Consider the following 23,280-nt stretch of genomic DNA (forward strand, 5'->3'; position numbering starts at 1 on the left):
ATGGCCTTCTCACCAAAACATCTCTAATTTAAGTTTTGCTTGGTAGCTCTATTTAAATACAGATTAATGGAATCAGTATTTTCAGGCTTTATTGACGATAAGGAAATAAGTAATGTTATGATCCAAACCATAGAAATACACATATTTGAATTCCACTCAAGAAAAATATATTTGATATGCAAAATACAACATTTCCTTGGTAACAATCAATATATTTTATTTCATCATTAATTTGAGTTGAATAACTGATAAAATTGCCTTATTTTTTGCTTCATATAGAACTGACTTTTGGTTCTGAATATATAAATTCTCATAAATATACCTAGAGATAGCGTCCATATTTTTTCAAGTAGAATGCAAACAAAATGTATAAATGTAAATGAAGATTTAAATAAAATTTAAATTACAATAAATTAATTCGAGAAGTAAGATTTTCTTACAACAAGTTTGGGTGAGTGATACATTGTCTTTTTACTTTCAATAAAAGTTTCTAATTTTAAGATAAAATGCTTTATCTTATTAGGTTTGATAAATAATGATTATTTGCTATTAAAAGAAGAAAAGCTAAAGTTTGTTATTGCAGCTTTTCTGAAGATTGAAATTACGACAAAATAAAAAGTGTAAAATAAGCTTCTATAAGCTATTAAATGTTTTGACTTAGGCATCATCACTAGTAAAATATTACATTCTTTGTATCTGAAAAAAATCTTGACAAAATCTGATAAACTTCAAGAATTTCTCCATTAAAGATTTTCTTTTTTCACGTAGATTCAATAAAGATTGTAATATCCAAATATTTAGCCAATTTCTTAAAATAGTTTCTACTCCTTTCCTGATTGTCAAACAATTATGTCCACGGTACCTATTTCAGACAATTAAAAATCTTCAATAGTCATGCTGCCATGAATAAAAGCATTAAAAGTTTTATTGTATTGGCAATTTACCCTATTTCTATTAATACATAAGTATTTTAAAAAATAAATGTGTGAGCATATAAATATTATGCATAATTATAAATATATGTAATTATAAGTCCAGACTTCAGTAATGTATCCTGAATTTTAAAATATATTTACTACTGGATAATTTCAATTTGTCCAAATATTCCAGAATTTCCTAACTGATTTTTGCTATGGGGTAATTTAGTTGTTTTAAATATTATTTTTACTACACCTTAACATAGAAAGCTTATATAATTTTGTTAAACACTTTATACAATGTTCTTAAAAATATTCCTAGAAGTGGAGTAATCAATTATTTGAAGATTTTAAGGCCTTCAGAGCCTTGCCACATGTTTTCTTCATTAATATTGTGCTATTCAGCATTCCCAATAATAGTTATGAAAATATTTCTCTCGTTCTGCTCCCACTCAGAGCTAATACTGGCATTATGTTTTTAAAAAATTATCTTCTTTTTTTGCAAGGTCAATACCATGTTGTCAGTTTTATATTATTATTGTTAAGAAGTTAATTTTCAATTTTTAAAATTATAACATAACTATAATATATTTTGTCAATTGAAGTGCAAAAATATTTTTGTTTCCTATGACATAGAATACTTAGTGTTTATTTACTCACTTTTTCTCCTGTTTCCCAAGTGTCCATTTTAAACCATATTTAGTGGCTTTTAGATTACATTTTTCACGTTTTATTTTATGTAGCTGTTCTTAAAACACTCCTTGATAGATGCAGTGTTTTTAATAATATTCACAGAAGTTTTATCAGTTTAACAGAAATAAGATTTCCTATAGTTTAGCCGTTTAAGGAAATGAGAACTGAAGTCAGACTGCCTAGGTTCAAATCCAATTAATGATGTAACATTGTATAGAGCAGTTCCTCTCTCTTGGTTGGCCTCATTGTGGCCAAGTGTGGAAAATGTGAATGATAGCAGTAACTCAGAATTAAAAAAAGAGTTAATGTTGGGCTGAGTTGGTGGTGTAGTGGTTCAGTTCATGCGCTCCACTTCCGTGGCCCGGATCCTGGGCACGGACCTATGCAAGGCTTATCAAGCTATGCTGTGGCAGGCATCCCACATAAAAAGTAGAGGAAGATGGACACGGATGTTAGTTCAGGGCCAACCTTCCTCAGCAAAAAGAGAGGATTGGCAGTGGATGTTAGCTCAGAGCTAATCTTCCCTCCCACCGCCCCCACAAAAAACAGAAAGATGGAGTTAATGTACATAACTAATTGGGAAAATGCCTGGTATATAATAAGCACTTCATAAAAGTCAGTTTTCAATTAAAGTAAATATAGGATTTCTATATGCAAAGCATAGAGCTAAGTGTTTCCAAAATACTGTATTATATAATCTTCATTACATCTTAGCAGGTTATTATTATAATTCCATTTTTTAAATTAGAAAATCAAAGTTTATAAAGGTGAGGAAAATTTTATTAGATCACATAGAAGGTGTGGAATTTTGGACCCTGATTCACATCTCCTTTCTTCTTCCCCTGATACCTTTTGTTCCAAAATTTAAACACTTAACTTCATTCATCTCAATTGAGGACACTTTCATGCAAAATTTTGAAAATAGCATAAAAGTGATATATTTGTTGAGCTTTGAATATTTGTTTTGTATTTTCTTTGCCTACTTTCATAAAAGGCAGCATTGATGGTTTCCAAAACCTTGAATCTCCAAATTTCTTCCTTAAAACTCTCTGGATGGTAGTAATAAAAGCAGTATGTTACTGGCATAAAAACAGACACTTAGGCCAATGGAACAGAATTGACAGCCCAGAAATAGTCAACTAATATTTGACAAGGGAGCCAGGAATCCTCAGTGGGGGATAAGAGAGACTCTTCAATAAATGTTTTTGGGAAAACTAGATAACCACATACAGAAAAATGAAATTGGACCCCAACTTATACCACTCACAAAGTTTAACTTGAAATGGTTTAAAGACTTAAACATAAGACCTGAAACCACAAAGCTCCTGGAAGAAAGCATAGGAAAAAACCTCTCAACATTGGTCTTGGCAATGATTTTTGGGAAATGACGCCAAAATCACAAACAACAAAAGCAAAATCAACATGTGGGCCTACATCAAACTAAAAGTTTCTGCACAGCAAAGGAAACCATCAACCAAATGAAAATGCAACATATGGAATGAGAGAAAATATATGAAAGTCATATATCTGATAAGGGGTTAATATCCAAGACATGTAAATAACTTGTGCAACTCATTAATAAAAAGCCAAACAATCCAATTTAAAAATGGGCAGAAAAACTGAATAGACATTTCTCCAAAGGAGTCATTCAAAGGGCCAACAAATACTTGAAAACGTACTCAACATTATTTACCATCAGGAAAATACAAATCAAAACCAAAATGATCTACCACATCACATATGTTAAAAAGGCCATCATCAAGAAGACAAGAAATAAGTGTTGGTGAGGAAGTATAGAAAAGAGAACACTTGTGTACTTGTTGGTGGGAATGTAAATTGGTTCAGCCACAATGGAAAACAGTATGGAGCTTCCGCAAAAAATTAAAAATACAACTACCATGTGATCCAGAAATGCCACTCCTGGATATGTATCCAAAGGAAATGAAAACAGGATATTGAAAAAATATCTGCACTATCATATTTATTGCAGCATTAATCACAATAGCCAAGACATACAAACAACCTAAGCGTCCACCAATGAATGAACAGATTAAGAAGATGTAAGATATATATATGTAAGATATATATATATATATATATGATGGAACTTTATTCAGCCATGAGAAAAAGGAAATCCTGCCATGGTACAACATGGGTGGATCTTGAGGGTATTATGCTAAGTGAGATAGGCCAGACAGAGAAAGACAAATACTGTATGTCATTAGTTATATAGAACCTAAAAAACCCAAACTCGTAGAAACTGAGTAAAATGGTGGTTACCAGGGTGGAGACGGTGGGGAAATTGGAGAGATGTTGGTCGAAGTGTACGAACTTGGAGTTAGAAGAGTAAGTTCTGAAGATCTAATGCACAGTATTGTGATGATAGTCAACACTACTGTATTTCACACTTCAGTTTTGCTAAGAGATAGATCTTAAATGTTCTTACCACAAAATGGAATGATAAGTGTGACGTGATGGAGATGTTAGCTAACACTACAGTGGTCATCATATTATGGTGTATAATGTATCAAATCAATATGTCATACACCCTAAACCTTCATGGTGTTATATGTCAATTATATCTCAATAAAAATTGACATAATTGAATTAAAGTCAATAAAGAAAAACTATAGATATAAGTATTGATATACCAACAAATGGCAAAGAAAAGATAAAATTTTAAATGAAGTATACAACTTCCAATAGCACCAAACATATCAATTAGCTTTGAAGAAACATAATGATGTGCATGATCTCTACAATGAACACCACAAAATAACATTGAGAAAAATTTTAAAGGCCTACATAAATGAAGAGATAGATTACATTTATTTATTTGATGTTTCAATATTTTAAAGGTGTCAATTCTATAAAAAAATCTCTCTCTATATATATATTTAGCTATATATATATATAGGTTCAATGAAATCTCAATCAAATTCCCATCTAGTGTTTTGGAGAAGTGAAAATTGTAAATGTCATGAAGAAAGGTTACATCCAGAAAGTAGGAAGGGATAATGATCACAAAGTGGTACTTGGGGATCTGGGTGCTGGCAAATGATACTTTTCAAATTGGCTCTTTTTCTGATAAAACATTATTATGTTCATTCATATTTTATGCACTTTATGCACATATGTTAGATTTCAAAATAACAGGAGATTAAAAAGTTATAAAAGAGAATACAAAATACGCTGGGAGAAATAGATTCAAATATATAAAAATAGCTTTGATTTTCAATTTAATTTAAAATTTAAAGTCAGAGATTTTCAGATTGGATAAAAACAAAACTGCTTCTTTATTTTAATAAGCAGCACACTTAAAATTTAACTTTATAGAAAGGTTGAGATTAAATTCTACAAAAATATATAATATCAAAATCTAAATGATGGAATAGCTATATTAATATTAAACAAGATAGAGTTCAAGTCAAGGCAAAAGTTGTATTATTTATAAAGACAATCATATCATTTTTAAGAAACCCAATTTTTCAGGAAGTCAAAAATTATGAACAAGGGTGCATCTACCAATAACAGCTTCTGTTTATAAAAATAAAATACAGAATCAAAAAGTGGCAAAATGACAAATTGTCTTGCCTACATTAAACTTTTGGAAGATGATAATATATATCTTTCTACTAATTGATACATAAAGAAGAAAAAAATGGAAGATTTTTAACAAAAGAGTTAACGTGGACATTTAAAATTAATACATCAAATTTCAACAATTGGAGTATGCATATTTTGAAGCTTATGAAATCTGAATAGTTACCAGGTCACAAAAAAAGTCTGTAAAATACAATGCTTTTTTACTGGACAAAGATGACCTTGATATTCTTAAAGATTTATGGGCAATATCTCAGGAGATATATATATCTATGTGTGTATGTGTATATGTATATGTGTGTGTGCAATCAAATGTCAATCTTTTCTTCAGCATTTGAGAATTCTTGCAGATATCTATAAAATATTCACCACATATGGCTATCCTATGACAAAGCCTTTAATTGAAAAAAAAAAGAGTTTTGTTATTGGCCCCTGCTGTAGGTCCAATGTCCTTCACTGTATATGTATTCTCTCTATATAAAATCATCACATAGAAGAATTACTGGAATAAAATGGGCTTTGAATTCCAAAGGTTTAAAGTCAATAATTTATTTTCTTTTCACTAAATTGAAATGATGTATTCCACAGACACTTCTATGGTAGAGAATATATGAAAGTAGAGACATTGTTTAGGAAGAGTGAAGTAATAGTCAATACCACAGGTACATGAAGTTCTAAATTAAGAAATATGAGAAATTAAGAAATACAGTTGTATTTTTGGAAGCATAAATTTTTCTTTCATTAACACTGGCTATATAGCTTATCCCCAGCTGCAAACATTAATCATGTCTACACCGCTTTATCCTTTAGAGAATGTTATAAGAAGATGTCAAACAGGATAGAGATAATGAGAACATGAGCATGGGAAAACAAAGAGGAAAAAAATACACAGAAAAAGGAAAATTCATAAAGGTCCCACTGGAAGTACAACAGAATCTTGGCTATGAAGACTCTTCAAGATGTCATTATTCAAGATCTAAAGTATGTACTGAATCTTAATTTTGCTGAATTTTAATAAGGCTTAATGGTAGAGTGGTATATGAGAGTCCATCACTCAGCTCAATGTGATCTTTGTCTGCTGGGCCTTCAAATCTCATCAAAACATCCTCTGTGCAATCTTTGTGAACTGCACATTCGCTTTTGAAATGAGTTAAAATGTCTTTAAATGATCATCAGTTCCGTTTTGTAGATTTAGGAACGTTTTTTATTGGCACTACAGAAATAAATTTTGGTGAACTTGTTCGCTTGGAAAAATTAAACAGATTTTCTATTATGACTATAATTAATTTATATAACTATTTAAGACTTAGAAGATATTCACAGAATTTTCCCCATAAATATCACCTGGTATATTCTAGAGAAACAGGAAGTAGTAGGGAGTGTAATAAATCTAGATTTTATTTCTAGACACTTGTCAGAATTTATCGTCCACTAATAGAAAGGGATTGATGTATTTTCAGCCATTCATGAATTGTATTTATAATTACATTTCCTAAAAGAAAAGAAATGCACAATTTCTCCTTTGTCAACTCAAGGGCTAATTAAACTTTATTTGTACTTCTCAGTAAGACTTATATAACAGAGAGACAAACAGAAATTATTTAGACTCTCATTGTTGTATATTTTAATATTCCTGTTTCTCATATTATTATACTATACAATAAGTATTAAATTGCCAAAAGACTAAGGTGGTGATAAAAATAACAAAATAGTTATTTTACATATATTCAATACCGAATTTAATGTGTATCATTAAACAGTCTGTATCATCACATATGAAAAACAACATCATTTCACATTCTGAAAATGTGAATAAACGTGATAATACTGTTGGCTGAAGAGCCCATTTATGATTTTTATTAATTGAATATTAGTAAAAATTTAAGAAATTTATTTTTATATCTGTGGTCCTAATTCCTTATCAGAAATATCAATAATAATATAAAATAAAGGGAAAGTTCCAAATTAAAAAAGACAACTATTACAGATATATTTAAGATATATATCACTACTTGATATCTACTTTATCTTATTTCCATGAAGTATCAAGTATTGTTAATGAAAAAAGCAAATAGGAACCACTGAAAAGAGATAAGAAAATTTTACAAGTTACCTACAACAAGTGAGAATTCATGTACCACATTACTTGATGATCAGAAAAGCACTTTAAAACCAATGGCAAAATCCAAAACTATTTCAATACTATAATCATATTTCAAGCTGTTATTCAAATGCTTAATCTACAAAACATTTTTAAATTGAATTAACAGCAAAATCAACTAATATTTATTGATACTATTTGCTAAACATTTTTCTTATATTGTCAATCTTCAGAACAATCTTCATGTTACCTACGTTTAATTGAAGCTTAAAGAGGTTAAGTAACGTGAATACATTTGCACACCTAGTGGGAAAAGCAGGATTTGAATCTGAATTTGAATCTCATATGACACTAGCATTTATCATGGTTTTATAGTTTATCTGTTCTGAGATTTGGGGGAATTTTTCTTTAACACCTCAGCCTCAGTTTCTTCATAACCTCATTTCTTTATCTGCAAAAATGTATAGTTACGATAAAATTACATCAAATATATAAAGCTCCAGTTACAGAATTTCTTACGAAAGCCAACTAACTGTTCAATGCATAATTGCTTGCTTCATTTAGTTTCCAAGGAAACTCTCCTACTACTATTCTTTCTCCCCATAGCCTTTGGAGTATCTCCTAGTAAGTATTGCACTTTGCTTGTAGTTTACATGAGTTGGATTTGCAAGAATATGCTGTAGCCAGAGATATAAAATGATGAGAGATAAGTGATTTCTTGTAATTCTTCATAATGCCCATGCCATCCACTGGGAATTATAAAACAATGAGTAGTAAACATATTATTTCTGACAAAGAAACATTTTCAAATACCACATACTTTGCTGCTTCTCTGACCTTTTAGAAGGCTGATACCCAAGATTTTATCTCTGGTAAATTTTAAATGCCAGCATGTTGTCTATCGTTATCTTTATGTGCTATTAGAATCCAGTTGCATACATCAAAAAATAAGAATGGAATTTAGCTTATCTTAAAGCAGATAATAATGAAATCATTACAAGTTAAAATTCAATTGGGAGGATCCTAAGATTATCCCATTTTAGTGTGAATGTAGGGAAAAGTATTTTTCACTCGTAATAATTGTATTATTTTAATATATTTTCTAATTATATGGTTTTACTCCACTTTGAATAAATGTTTTTATGCATTTGTCTTCCCAGAGTGATGGCTGTGCATTTGAGGTTAATAGAAAGAGCTTTAGAAGTCAGGGGTTACACTAAAGAAAAATAACTAATAACTAACAAATTAAGTTTCCTACAGTAAATCCAACTATTTACAATGAGAAATATTAATAATTTTAAGAAATTTTAATGATAGCCACTAAAAATCTCAGTCTATAAAACTGTATATTTTATTTGAAAAATAAAATACAAAGTTTAATATTATGCATCTAACATTGTATAATAATAAAGTCAATAAAATTTATGACAGGTAGATTTAGGGTACAATGGGAGTCATAATACATAAAAATATTTATTAAATAATTACAACATTGAACTTGTCTTTTCATTCTAAAAAAATAAGCAAGTATTTTGTTTCACTTTTATGAAATGTAATTTTTATTACAACTGATTGTACATGCATTAAAAAGATTTTGAAAAATTTAAGTGAGTCTATGTAAAACATAATCTGCCCTGGTGGTCTATGGGTTAAGACTCAGCGGTCTCACTGCCAAGGCCCAGGTTCATTTCCCAGTTGGAGAACCACACCACACTTACAAAAAACTGGCCATGAAAACCCCATGAACAGCAGTGGATTGTTGTCTGATAACATGCCGGAAAGTGAAAGGACAGCACAAAAAGACTGGGCAGGGTTCTGCTCTGCTGTACACAGGGTAGCTAGGAGTTGGAATCTAAAAATATTGAGTATATATATGAATGTGTGGATGTGTCTCTGTGTATGCATGTGTGTGTGTTCTATTTCAGAAATGCTACATTAGAATTTTAGGTTGTCTTAGAATTCTTTATTGTAGACACATAGAAGTCTCTCTAAAAAATTGAAGCATATTTAAATCAACTTCTGAATCATGGTAAAATCTGGCAGAGGTAAAGGCTTTTCTAGAGAAATTTCTAGTAAGCTAGTAATCACTTACAGAGTAGGTACCCCCTCTCTCCAAAATAAGACATAGCTACTCAGAGTAATATGATCTCTGTTTAAATACTATCCTTTTACTTCTTAAGAAGTCCGTGATATGGCAAGTTTAATGACATTTCCTTTTGTAACCTAGTTATTTTTCTCAGGACTCTTGTTGTGTGTTGAGATAATTCAGAGCAAGCTGAAGAACTGAAAGTCTGACAAACTTTAAAAATACTCTGTAAAATTCTCTCTTCTCTCTCTCTCTATGTGGTGTGTATGTGTGTGTATGTGTGTTTGTGTGTGTGTGTCTCTAACCCTCATTGCTTTTTCTCTATTTGTAACAGTTGTTTACGGGTTGGCAAAGACAGGGCAGCGCCTTAGGGCAGTTTGCTCCATCTAACCAAATTAGGACCTTGAACTCCCAGAGAATGAGGGAAACACATTTAAATCCCAGTCAGTAGCACATTCTGTTTTTCCCTACAATTATCAAGTGTAGCTGGATGTAAACAAATATTCCAAAAATAATGAAAGACAAATATTTATATATTATTTTATATAAATGTTACATTTCACACTAAACAATAAGCATGCTAGTACAAGTATTTTCAGTATCAATAAGAATTAATTATATAACAGTAATAGACTTAAAAAAAACCCCATAGGTTAATACCAAAATATCACTGTTTTGATATTTTAAAACAAGTCAGAAGAATCACTAATTGAAAATAAAAGCTTCGAAATGAAAAGAGTCACTACCAATAACGTAAGTTTCAATTCACCAAGAAAATACAATGATTCTAATCCTTTAAGCACCTAATAATATCATCTCAAAACTATCCAGTTGAATTAAATTGAAACATAGATCCACTCTCCTATGGGGACAATTTAATTCATCTCTCTCTGTAAATGGCAGACAATAAATATCAGTAAGAATTTTGATCTTAAAAACTTAAAATACCTGGGGCTGGCGCTGTGGCCAAGTCGTTAAGTTTGCGTGCTCTGCTGCAGGTGGTCAAGTGTTTCATTGGTTCCAATCCGGGGCGCGGACATGGCACTGCTCATCAAACCACGCTGAGGCAGCGTCCCACATGCCACAACTAGAAGGACCCACAACAAAGAATATACAACTATGTACTGGGGGGCTTTGGGGAGAAAAAGGAAAAAATAAAATCTTTAAAAAAAAACTTAAAATACCTGAATATACTGACAAATACATAATTTTCCACTTAATAACTAAGAAAATATATACCTTTTTCTCTACCATGCAAGTTCCACTCATGAAAACTGATCTCATTCAAGGCTCTGAGGCAAGTCTCAAGAAACTAAAAAAAAAAATCATTGGCCACAAATTAATTAATTTGAAAATCAAGAACACACATAGTTTAGGAAGATTCCAATTGTTTGGAAATTAGGAAATATCCCTGTATAACTCAAGGAACAAGAGAATTTTAATAAGGGGCCAGCCCCGGGGCTGAGTGGTTAAGTTTGCACGCTCTGCTTCAGGGGTCGGGGTTTCACTGGTTCGGATCCTGGGTGGGGATATGGCACCGCTCATCCAGCCATGCTGAGGTGGCATCCCACATGCCACAACTAGAAGGACCCACAACAAAAATATACAACTATTTACTGGGGGGATTTGGGGAGAAAAAACAGGAAAAGAAAAAAAGATTGCCAAGTTGTTAGCTCAGGTGCCGACCTTTAAAAAATAAAGAAAGAAAAATAAAATAAAATAAAGAATTTTAATAAAAGCAGAAATGAAAAGTAATGACAAAACTATGTAACAAAACTTGTGGCTCTAGTTAAAATTGTAGCAGAGAATTTTCTACAATAAAACAAGTTATAAAAACTAAAGCAGAATAAAATTAAACATCAAAGGAGAAAGGGAAAAATTATGAAAATAAGAAATACGGAAAAGAGAAGATCAACATAGTACCAGAAATTCTAATGTACCTAAGGGGAAAAATCTAAGAAAATGTGGGAAACATTTTTATGGGAAAAAAAAACACCATATATATGCATTCATAATACTTGTATAATAAAAATTTTACATATTTTATGTTTATATTTATTATACATATTTTACTGACATATTAAAGGAGATTAATGAATCAAGAGATATCACATATTCATGAATTAGAAAACTTAATATTGTAAGATGCCGCATTTATCAAATACTACATATAAATTCCAATGAAAATCCCACTAGGATTTGGTGGAAATTAACAAACAGAATATGAATTTTAAGCAGCCAAGGGCCAACAATAGTCAAGGAACTCCTAAAGAACAAGACTTATAGGCCAGATAACTATCAAGTATTATTTTTAAAGATGCCATAATTTTGACAGTGTCTTATGACAGTGATATAAACTAATCTATATTTCAACACATATGACTGTAGAATTCAGGATTGAGTTTATATATAAGATTCCTATAAATTTACAAGAAAATCACAAAGTATCCAGAAGATAAGTGGATACATACTTAAGAGCAATTTACAATGGAGGAAATACAAAAGCCTGATAATTCTAGTATGATATCATGTATTTAAATGTCAAAACATGCATCATAAAAATATAATTTTTAGTAATTTTCACATACATGATAAAATTCTAAAGAAAGAGAAGTGAAAAATAAAAAAAAAAAAATTGAGGCTAGAAGTCCTCTGGGTGGGAGAATTGGAGGTTGTAGTCAGGGAAAGGCTACCAGGGAGTCCATGAGACTGGAAAGTTCTGTGTTGGAAATGATTGGTGGGCTCACAGGTATTTATTTTATACTTATTCCTTATGTGTCATATACATGTTTCATATGTTTGTTTTTATGATATATTTCATATAAAATTGCACAATGTAAGGAATATGATGGTAAGTTATACCAAGAAAGTAAAAAATATGAAAACGCAATGTAAGACATTTCCAGAGAGAATAAACTTCTCCTCTCATAACAAACAGAATAGCATCACAAGATTATCAACAAAGAAATAAAGTTCTGATTGACATCAGACTTAATATCTAGTGGAATTCCAGAGGTCAATGAATCCATATTAACCAAGATAGTCAAAACCTAGACTCTTATACCCAACCAAAATAGCATATACCACTGAGCATGGAATAAAAGCATTTTCAGAAATGCAAGGACTCAAAGTCTACCACGCAATGACTTACTAAAAGTGAGTTACTATTAAATGCATTCTTGCACACAAGTAAATTAATGAACAGTCATGAAATATCAGAAATAATGATGAGAAAGAAAGCAAGTAAAATATATAATTAATTCTAACAATTGTTAACTAGAAACAAAACCCAACAAAACAAAATTGTGTCCTTCTTTAATTTTGGTTATCTTATGCTTCTTTAATACTAGGTTTTGAATCGCAATAATTTTTTTCAGGAAAGATTTAGGTGGTCTCACTTTAGTCTGTGTCACAAGATGTATTTTTCACTGTAGGTTCTGACAGAGTTTTTCATTGGTGATATAGGAAGATTGTTAAAACACACGCACATACATGCATACACCCACAGCACTTGCATATGTGTATGTCTGTTATACATTCAACAAATCCTAAAAAGGAGAGAGCAGAAGTAGAACACCCTGTACCCTTGACACAGAGATGCTATGGCTAGGCTCCAATAAGTACTATATGCAATACTTTCAATGTTTGGTATTTAAATGCCGCATGGGAAGATGAAATCTATCAATCAAATTTTGTACAGTTGTTTTAATTATTCTCTATCCTTGCTTGGTGTTCGTATACACAGGTAGATTATTAACATAATTTAGACTGTTGTGCTCACTCACAGGTTCACAACTGGGATTAAAAAGAATAGGACTTCATTGTGGGAATCAAAATCTGGAACTTTAAAGGGCAAAGATCTCTTTATGGGTAGAGGTACACAGATTACTCTTCTGAGATGAAGAAATATTTTCCTGGAGGAATTAAAATAAATAAGAATTTCATTTTTCCAGAATTAATTTTATGTTTCTTGAAAAGTTATGATACATGCCAAATTTGTTTACATTTCCAAAGTATTGCATGCAAAAGGGAACAGCTGCCGTAGTAGTTACACCTGAAATTCTCAGAGTTGGCAATAATAAAAGAAAAAGTTTCATAGTGTGTAGAAAGGGTCAAAGAGTGACAGAACGCAGAATGCTACGGTTCAGCTTTGGAATAAGGAAGTTAAACCAAAAACAGACATAGGCATTGGAAATACATGTTTGTAGAGAAAAAATAAGCTGTGATTTCATTGACACCAAGATTAAGCACTAAACAATGTTTGAAAATTTAATGATATCTAAAATAAAAGAATCCTTGAGACAATTTTAACATGAATCTTCTCTAAAATATTCCCCTCGAATGTTCCTGGAGTGTCTGCATGAGCATGTCAAATGGTATGGATCACTACTTTTCAGAGTGGAGGTTTTGCGTCTTTGACTGTTGGATGTTCTCCTTATGTCCAGTTATAAACTGTGCCTGTGCATATTCTAACCTTCTAGTTTCATTTCCTGTTTTTTCCCCAAACATAGTATCTATTTAACTTCAAATATATATGAAACCAGACAAAATGGAAAGATGGAGATAATATCAACTGCTGATTCCCAGTCAAAGCTCAGATCCAGAGACATGAATGAATGAATGAATGAATGAATGTTAAATAAAAGCTGATAACAAAAACTCAAAAGCTGGGTAAAGAAAGTGGCCAAAGATTGAGGGAAAGCAGCAACCTCTGGTAGCAGAAGTTCCTCCCTATGGTGAGAGAACAGGCTATGGGACAGCTTTTCTTTCTGGCACATTGCCATGGGAAGACCATTGCCCCCAGCTGCTTCTCCTGGGCAGAAAAAAGATACAAAAGTTAGCATCACCGAGGCAGAGTTGTGAGGTGCAGGTAGAAATCAATGAAGGATGATTCCTCTTCTCCTGTCCTTTATTCACCCAAGCATTATAGCCAACAAAGAACAGCTCTCAGTGGATGTGATTCCCTGAATCACCTAATGGGAGTGAAGCAAAAGAGGGTGAGCAAGAATATGACGATGTGAAAAGTCTCCCAGGAGCCCTATTGTGAACTGCACGTAGGTGAGGGGTATTAAGAGTCTTCAACCACTGCATTTTTGACTTATCAAATTTTTTTATTCATGTCATTCACTTATTTCTTTTAGAATTTTAACTGACTTTTTGTGTGGGTGTGTGCTAGCCAGTTATCCCACTATTGTTATATTTTCTGCCATTCACTATCCTATAGTATATACTGTACTACATATTCTAATATAGGATTTTTTCTTTGTTTTGGTTTAAATTCTTTTGTCATCTCTGTCAGTTCCCTGTTAATTTCATATTGTTGTATTAGCTTCTCGTTAATCACTGCTTGTAAGAAAGTGACAAAAAGGAAAAAGATTCATGCCAATTGATTCAGATGATTTAGCAGGATAAGTAACTTCCTCCTAGGAAGAAAAATCTTCTTTGTCTCAGGTAAAGTACCTTAATGGAATAATGAGATATTTGGGCATAAAGAGGCCTTCCAAGCATAGCTCAGATAGAAGACATTTACATTAGAGAAAGCCAATTTCTCTCCATAAGAGATAAACAGAGATTTTCCTTTTCTTTTTTTTTTTTTTTTTGAGAGGAGGGAGGGAAACTGGCAGTCAGTGCTGGAGAATGTTATCCTAAGAGGCAAGGGTAAGATAGCAATAACAGAGGGCATAAGAAAGCCAGGGAAAAATCCCCTTTATGTGTAACAGATATCGAATTTTAGGACAGTGATATTCAGTATGTAAGTTTTTCTTGCCACATCTATTAGTATCAACTGCTGTCTCACACTTGCAGTGAAAACCATTTGCACCAATAGCCTTGTTTTAATGGTATTTATGGAGAATAAATGAAGATTTAATTGGAAAAATGGTTATAGCAAAGAGCACCGAGAAGGAGATTTCAAAAGGGGATTTTAAGGTGGGCAGCATTTGTGAAAGATGGTTAAAAATGAACCAACTATTAAAATATATTCTATTTATACCAAATACTCCTAAAAGTCACAATAATATTAGAGAGATGGAAAATCTCATATTTCATTTGATTTTAAAGTTTTATTGTTTAAATGTAAAGGGAATCTACAAAATGATGAAGGTTTGAACTCACCTGGAATAGATTTATTTTATACTCTTTAATTTTCAAAGAAATTAGTTTTTATTTATTGCTTCTAATTTTAAGAATAAATTTATCTTGAAAAAAGAAAAAAACTATGGCCATCAACTAATTCAGTATGTTCTGTTTCTCTCTTCAGAAACTTCTCTTTCACGGTATTTCCCCATACTTATATATACTTGAGTGTAAGTAAGTATACTCAAAATGTATATTTTCCTAAACCTAGCATAACTGGGTATCACTTGCACCCCATTTAACTTTTTCTAGGTGTAGTTGATAAGGCTTTCCTAGAATTTATGAAGGAGGGGGTGTATTAATTTTCCAGGGCTTCCATAATAAAGTACCACAGACTGGGTAGCCTAAACAAGAGAAATGTATTTTCTCACAGTTCTGAAAGCTATAAGTCTGAGCTCATGTGTCTGCAGTGTTGATTTATTCTGAGACATCTCTTCTTGGCTTATAGATGGCCACCTTCTCCCTCTTTCTTCATATGGTCTCTCCTCTGTGTCCTAATCTCCTCTTCTGACAAGGACATCGGTCGTGTTCGATTGCTGCTCATCTTAATGACCTCATTTAACCATAATCACCTACTTAATGTCCCTGTCTCTAAATATTGTCACATTCATATGATTTCAACATCTGAAATCGGGGGAACACCATTATGCCCATGAAAGGGGGTATATGAGACAGGTTTATTTCATGGTTTTAATCACTCAGAATCCTAATGTGGTGGGTTTGGAACTCACAGCTTCAGCAGGGGAATTTGTACTTATTCTTCAGGTAGAAATAGCTGCATCTGGATAGAAGCTTTAACATCTTACTTGAATCTCATCTGATTATATTCCAGGACTACCATGAAGATGTATCAAAAATTCTACCATACTGGAGAGTCCAATATCCCATTCAGTTGGTGGTCTTCCTGGCAAAAAAGTTGCTTGCCAGCTCTAATTTAGAATGAACACACTAAACCCAATGGTGAAAAAAACAATTAAAAGAAAATCTACTCTCCATACGACATGTGTCTATTTCTGCGTTCTAACCTAATTCACAGCCATCTACACACAATTGTCTGTGGTTTCTGTTTTGCCCAACTATTAAAACAGTCTTAGTTAAAATGATCTATTTTTTCCTACCGTTCCACTTGAACTGCCTTTGGCTATTGCTCCTCAAGACTGGAATATGGAGGGGCTGCTTCTCTCCTTTATCACACAGTAGCTTTGTCAGGAATTTCAGGATTTCCTCAATGTTTGCAGTGATATGTTTGACATTATTCCCTCCCTAACTTCAACACTGATTTTTTTCATTTTATATTTTCCTATTTTTGTAATTTGGGTTGGTTCTTGTATGGATTTGAAAATTTGCACTTACTTTAAGCTATAATTCCCCAGAATTCTCCATTTGTAAGGCCTACTACTACGTGGATGCTCTAAAGATCCTCACAATACCAGTATTCAGGTCCCCATGCCTAGTTTTCCCCAATAAATCACATTTCTCTTTGACAGTTTGAAATTTAGCAAATGAATTTTGTGAACATGTAGCCATTTTAACTCAAAGTCATCATCAGGGAACAAAATTCTTGTCAACAAAACTAAAATTTAAATCAGTCAATATCAGGCCATATAATTTCCCTTTAATGGATCACTTTTGAATTTCATATGTTCTTTCAATTGAATGTAAATCATTTACCATCTGGTCCAAACTTATTTTTCAGTTTTACTCAGATTATTTTTCCACTTTCTTCTTTAATCCAACAATATGTCAATATTCCTTTTATTCCAAAATAAGCTTTATACTTTCCTTACTTGCTATTTTTATCACATTGTTTTCTTTGAGTGTATCTGTCAAATATTTATCCCCCAATGTCCGTGCTTAGCAGCTAGCTTCACAGCAAGCTTCCAGTCCATCTTCTATAATCTGAGCCCAAGGCCCCAGAAGGGCATCCACTAGAGGAATATCCAGCTCTGCTTGTCTTCATAAGCAGGAATCAGGGTAAGTATGGATAGCAGTGTAATTCTCCCAAAGGAATAGTGTTTAAACTCTCCATCAATTTTTTTTAATTCAAAGAATTAGAATTCTTCCAATTTTTCACTGACTGGTACAGTTGTATACATCCCAGCACTTGGCACTGAATGTTCTCCAGTCATCATTTTGAAGTTCTTATCTTTGAATCTGTGTTTTTGTAAATGAGTCTTAACAGACAATGCTGGGTTGGAGTAGGTAGTGTCAGATTTTAATGAGGGCCCTGCCATGTCTGGGACTCGGCAAGGTGGTGGCCATCCCTGACTCAGGCAGGCAATTCTGTGGTGCCTTCCAAGAGGACTTGGTGGAGGCCTCTTTACCCACTCCCCATCCAGATACTGAGCATGTCCCAGCATGGAAATTGCAATCCTTCAGGGTTACGCATGGCTTAGAGTGGTGGGCTCTGGGGAAATGGAAACTGATTTCCTGCTCCTAGTCATAGCCTTGCATTTTCATTTTGCACTAAGCCCCTCAAATTATGCAGCCAACAATGCCTCCAATGAAACACCCAGCAAAGAACTACTCTATACCAACTATTCTAAGGTAATAAGAGCTCCTTTACTCCCAGCTACTCACAAAGTTCAACATTTAAAATCAAACAAGAGTGACACAGGGGTAAAGGGCACTCCACAGCCACTGATTATATTTTTTTCTCTTGAATGGTTTCAATAAACGTTGTTATTGTGTTAAACTGAATTAATACAGTTCTGAAGGTAAGATGTGTACATATCTGAATAATTAGAAAGCACATATAAGTGCAATCTGAGACAAATAACGTTCTATATACAAAAGTTGTAAAGGCACATTTCATCACAGTGTGGTACCCAGATTGTGTCCCAATTCTGGACCTATCACTTTGTAGATATGTATTCTTGCAACATGCTTTATTTTCCAAATATCATATTTTCATTGTTTCTAAATTTTTATCTGTTTAAACCTAAACATATGCTGGAAATAAAATAGACGCTCAATAAATTTTAATCACCTTCTTACTCTAAAACAATTACCTTCTATTATTAACTTGGAAAATCACACTGAACTGGTAATTACCTCCCACAATATATCACATAGGTCATGGCCTGGAAATAAAAACATTGACACAAAAAGAACAAAATTAATTTTCACAATTAAGTAAGAGATTTAGAGTTTCCAGGAGGATCTGAGGAAGGGTAAGGGGTAGGCAGCACCTCAGAAAGAGGGGAAAAAGATGAAGATGATGTAATTGGCAGACCATCACATCATGTTGTTGGTTACATCAGTGTTGATGGCTAGAGAGAATTATTGAAAGAATTTTTAAGAACATACTTGAACTTTTTGCTATTTAGTAATGTCATATAGTATCCTTCAATAAAATAATTCCCAATGCTCAGTAAAATTCACAACTACGTACAGCCTTGGACAGTAATTTTGTTAAGAGTTACAAAATAAAGGGTGCTCCACTAAAGAAGTACACCACAGTGACCACCAGTGATAACTCACAGGCATGGCCTAATCCAACAACTGTTAATTCACCAGGAGTAAGAACTCAATCCAAATATGTGAGCTTCCTGGACCACCTTTTCTGGAGAGAATTGGGTAATAATAAACTATCACTAAAAATAATAGCAAACACTTAGAGAGTATTAAACACATAACAGACACTGTTATATACAACACAAAAACTACTCTGAAACAGATAATATTAGCATATAGATAAGGAACCTAAGGCACTGTCACACAGGTTACAAGTGGAACAGCCAGGATTTGAACTATGACTCTTCATCTCTAGAGCCTGTGCTCTTAACCTCTACTTCACAAGACTTCTCTGTACTGATTCAGGTTCCTAATAGAGGTGAATGAGATTTCAATTTTTCCCCAGATAATATATGACTTATACCAACTTGGATCTTTTTCTCTTTTACTCAATAAACATGGGGAAATAGGTAGCCAGAAGTACAAAACCATTGTACTCCATTTTCCCCCAATAGGTTAGGGGTCACCTTTTTCTTCTTTCTCAATTGCTTCGGACAGTCTAGTCCATTTCCGATGGTCCAGCAGGAATAAGATTATAGATTTCTGAAACAGTTTATACTACACCTATTTTACGTTTATTTCATCCTGAGATTTGTATCTTTTCAAGTGATATGTAAGTGATATTATTTGTTCATGATGGGTCAATATACATAGTATTTTCCAATTAGATAATTATTATAGCTTCTACACCATTTTTCACTGTATTTCATTCAAAAATGGTAAAAGGACCTGTATTAGACTTTGCAATTACTATTACATTGCTGAGACTGTTCCTGAGGACTCCACAACATAACATTTCACAGGTGGTGTTTATTTGATACATGACATTAGACAAAGCAGAAAAAATGGGCAAAAACAACATGCCCAACATGTCTGGATTGTGTTTCACTTGTGAATTTAAGCAAGTTTTCAGTGGCTTTGGCAGTTAAAATAAGGCAAGGCTTTTGTCACTGCTGAAGGTTTATTTTAGTTTGTTTAGAAATTCATTTCACTTACCTTGGAGGTAATGAGTCAGCGTTTCTAGCCAAGACAGACAAAGGGTCATACCAAGTCTAGGAAACTGCATAGAATGTACATATACTCTTTCTGTGTCTTTGACTCTCGATAACAAAAATTTTCATAGTGATGTATACTAAAAATCCTAAAATTTATTAAACAGCTATTATGTGTCAGGAATTATGAGCCTTATCACAGGACTCTCCTTCTCTTCTTAAATTGTCTTAACATATTTTCCTGATCTACCCCAAATATACACTCCGTATTCTGCTCTTTTTTCTCCCTGCTCTGATTTCATTAACATAATCTTATTCTTCTTTGATCTGATTTAATGTTTTCATTAAAAAATGATTGTTGATTAGTTAATCACTCTTTTCTCCCTACCTCTCAGGAGTCAGCCTGCCTGAGAGAGTACCTCTAGACTGTGAGTTCAATAAGGGTAAGCTCTGCCTCTCTTCATTGAGGGAGATGAGGAGCCTAAAGCTTCAATTGAGGTGTGTACTGCTGGACCTTATTCAAATGGTCTGGGGACTACACTGGTGGATTTGGACAAACAGTAGTGACCTTTGCAGTATGAGAACTTGACATTTAATTGTGTATATGTAGCTTTACCTTCTATCACAGGAGATGCTGAAGCTGAATGCAATCTCCCTTAGGCATTGTTGAACAAAACAACTTGTCCTGCTTTTTCTAAAGCTGCTGATTTGAATGAGTGCCACAGAGGAACTGTGTGCGAGCTTCTAGCTTTAACTTGTCAGCGCCCCTTGGTAAGCACACTAGATCGGCTACCCCAAATTCCATTTGGGATAAGAAGTCAGGTAGGGAACAGGAAATATTCACCTTATATGCAAATGGTTATTCCTGGACACAATAACCAGGGTCATATGTGGTCTCAAGTTAATTCTAAATTATGTCTGAGACCCAAACATGAGTTTTCCCATGGAAAGGTGTTACATTTCATCAAAACATAAAAAGAAAAGAAATGGTGGCTCTTATTGCAAAAATATGCCAATTTCTTAAGTCAAGTTAGTTAAAATACCCATGAAATTACTACAAACCCAAATGATAAGAAAGTAATTTAAAAGGCCTGAAATTGGAGCATTGCCTCTGGAAATCAAGTTTGCAAATAAATCAGCATAGAAGTAGAGTGGATTCTGTCTTACTGTCAGAATGAAAACAAAATAAAGGAAGAGGGAAAATAATTAAGCTAAAAGCGGAGAGAGATTTCCTTAACAGAAAGTGAGGAAACATTAAGAGACAGATTGGATACATATGAAATGAAAAATGAGATACTGATGGCCAGAATAGGAAAATAAAAGGAAAATATAGGTTACTCACATTTAACTATCTTTAAGGAAGACATTAGACAACGTGTCTTAATTGTTAGCACGGTCCACAATTAAGAAGGCAGCACATTCTCAGGGCAGCTCTCATTTCGTGCAAACATAGGATTCAAAAGGTGAGTGGAAATTAAGTGGTTTGATTATACCAGATTTTTTTCACTCTTTAGAAGACAATTTTCACATGTGGATTTTTTTTCACTTCAGATATGTTAAATAAAGCACCATATCAAACATCAAATGTTGAAGTCAATTTAGTATAAAAAGGTCATGGATTCTGAAATAGACTGTTGTTTTGATGATGATAAATATTACATTGTTTTTTCTCTATTCATGATCCATCACTCAGATATCATTGTGTCTCTGCAAAGATCTTTAATACCATTGGATTTATGTTGTGGAACATAAATTTTCCTGGGAAAGTTGCTAGGAGCTGAGATTTGACTCTTTTAGTATTTAGGACTATGGGGCTGGTGCTATAATAATTTTATTTCTTATTAGTTAAACTCTTAGAAGTAATATTCAAAAGACACTTGGCATTGGATTTAAACAACTTCTGCTGTCCTAAACAACTTAGCACCTCTCCACAGAGAAACACCTCAGATCGGAACTGCTGTTTGAGGCCCAGCTTTACCAAGACTTCTCCAAATTAATCCATCATTTGAATCCACCAGTCATTTGCTAAAGTTACAACAATGTGTAACTTTATTGAAGTTTTTGGCAATTGTTGCCAATGCCAAGATTGCTCAGTTAAGCTGAAACCAAATTCTTTCACAGAAATTGAGAGATGATAAATGTTCACTGTTCTTTGAAACAACTAAGATTTGGTATAACTTGTGATTCAGCAATAGGAAGTGAAGTATAGAGCAAAAGATTTACATAAAACCTTTGGCTTGCAATCCCAATGTTCTGCTTTGGTGAGCTAGGCTGGACCATGTTGTGAAATTTTTTACCCAAACTTCAGATCTTCAATTCTAAAACAATGCAGTTAAAAGGCCTGCTAGAATTCTAACCCCTCATGTAAGTCTTGGATCATAAAATCTGTATAAATTTACACAAGGAGAAACAACAAACTGCAACAAACCATTCCACTCAGATTCTATCCTTGTTCATCCCCAGTCTTAAATATTATTTTAATATTTTCTCACTGCTGCGAATGAGATATTTTATTCCACATTATTCTTCTTACTATCACTCTGGCACAAAAGAAATCTATGGTATTTGTGCATTTATTTCACCACAAAACACTTCACTGAAACAGGTATTATTTCTGATAGTTGTTCAGCTCATTATCATATGATTTTTTAATGTAGATTATCCTAATACCTGCAGCATGGGAAAAAAAAGCACTCTCCCAATACTTACATCTTATGTAATTTTCCTGTAATTGCATTGCCTAGCACTCCAAGAACAGATATAAATAATAATAATAATAAAGATGACAGTTGGAAATAGTTTTGTTGTAAGCTTTAATGTGGACACCTTTAAGGTCCATTGTTACAAGGCACTGCGTGCTTACTTGACCTGTTTCACTTTGCTTATGTCATCTATAGTTCATTTTTGTAAAGTTTGAAAATAATCTTAACTCCTGTAATTTCATCAGTGGGCTTTTCAGAATCTCTGCTTTGCCTAATTATCCCTTTCCCTGTTAGATGCTGGGACTAGAAGAATGAAACACATGGGACATCATACAATATCTCCATTATAAAAGAAGTCCATCAGTGTTTCTCTTCTTTTCCATTCCTGTTTATGTCTAATGTTAATTTCACCCTGTCAAAGCACAGCAGGCAATTGTGACTTAATATCTGCTGGGTTTTGATTTTACTCTTAAGTATTTCAGAAGCAAAACAAGTCATCAGAATGATAGAAAGTACTGAATTTTATACTGTTAGT

General features: G+C 33.0%; 1 protein-coding gene across 13 annotated transcripts in view; it reads left to right on the forward strand.

Moving 5' to 3' along the window:
* LOC103548720 (cylicin-2) overlaps positions 1–16,532 on the forward strand; it is a 56,289-nt gene extending 39,757 nt beyond the window's left edge. For 4 of the 13 annotated variants that reach the window (XM_070596987.1, XM_070596996.1, XM_070596985.1 and 1 more), the window contains 3 exons: positions 6,024–6,194; positions 15,660–15,709; positions 16,368–16,532. The gene's annotated coding sequence lies outside the window, so the exon portion shown is untranslated. Of the gene's footprint in view, positions 1–6,023; positions 6,195–7,878; positions 7,939–15,659; positions 15,710–16,367 lie in introns of all 13 variants that reach the window. The other 9 variants (XM_070596986.1, XM_070596994.1, XM_008516649.2 and 6 more) reach the window with 3 other exon arrangements.
* Positions 16,533–23,280: the final 6,748 nt, after the last annotated feature.

This window comes from Equus przewalskii, chromosome 26 (genome assembly GCF_037783145.1).
Source record: "Equus przewalskii isolate Varuska chromosome 26, EquPr2, whole genome shotgun sequence".
NCBI classification, from domain to species: Eukaryota; Metazoa; Chordata; class Mammalia; order Perissodactyla; family Equidae; genus Equus; species Equus przewalskii.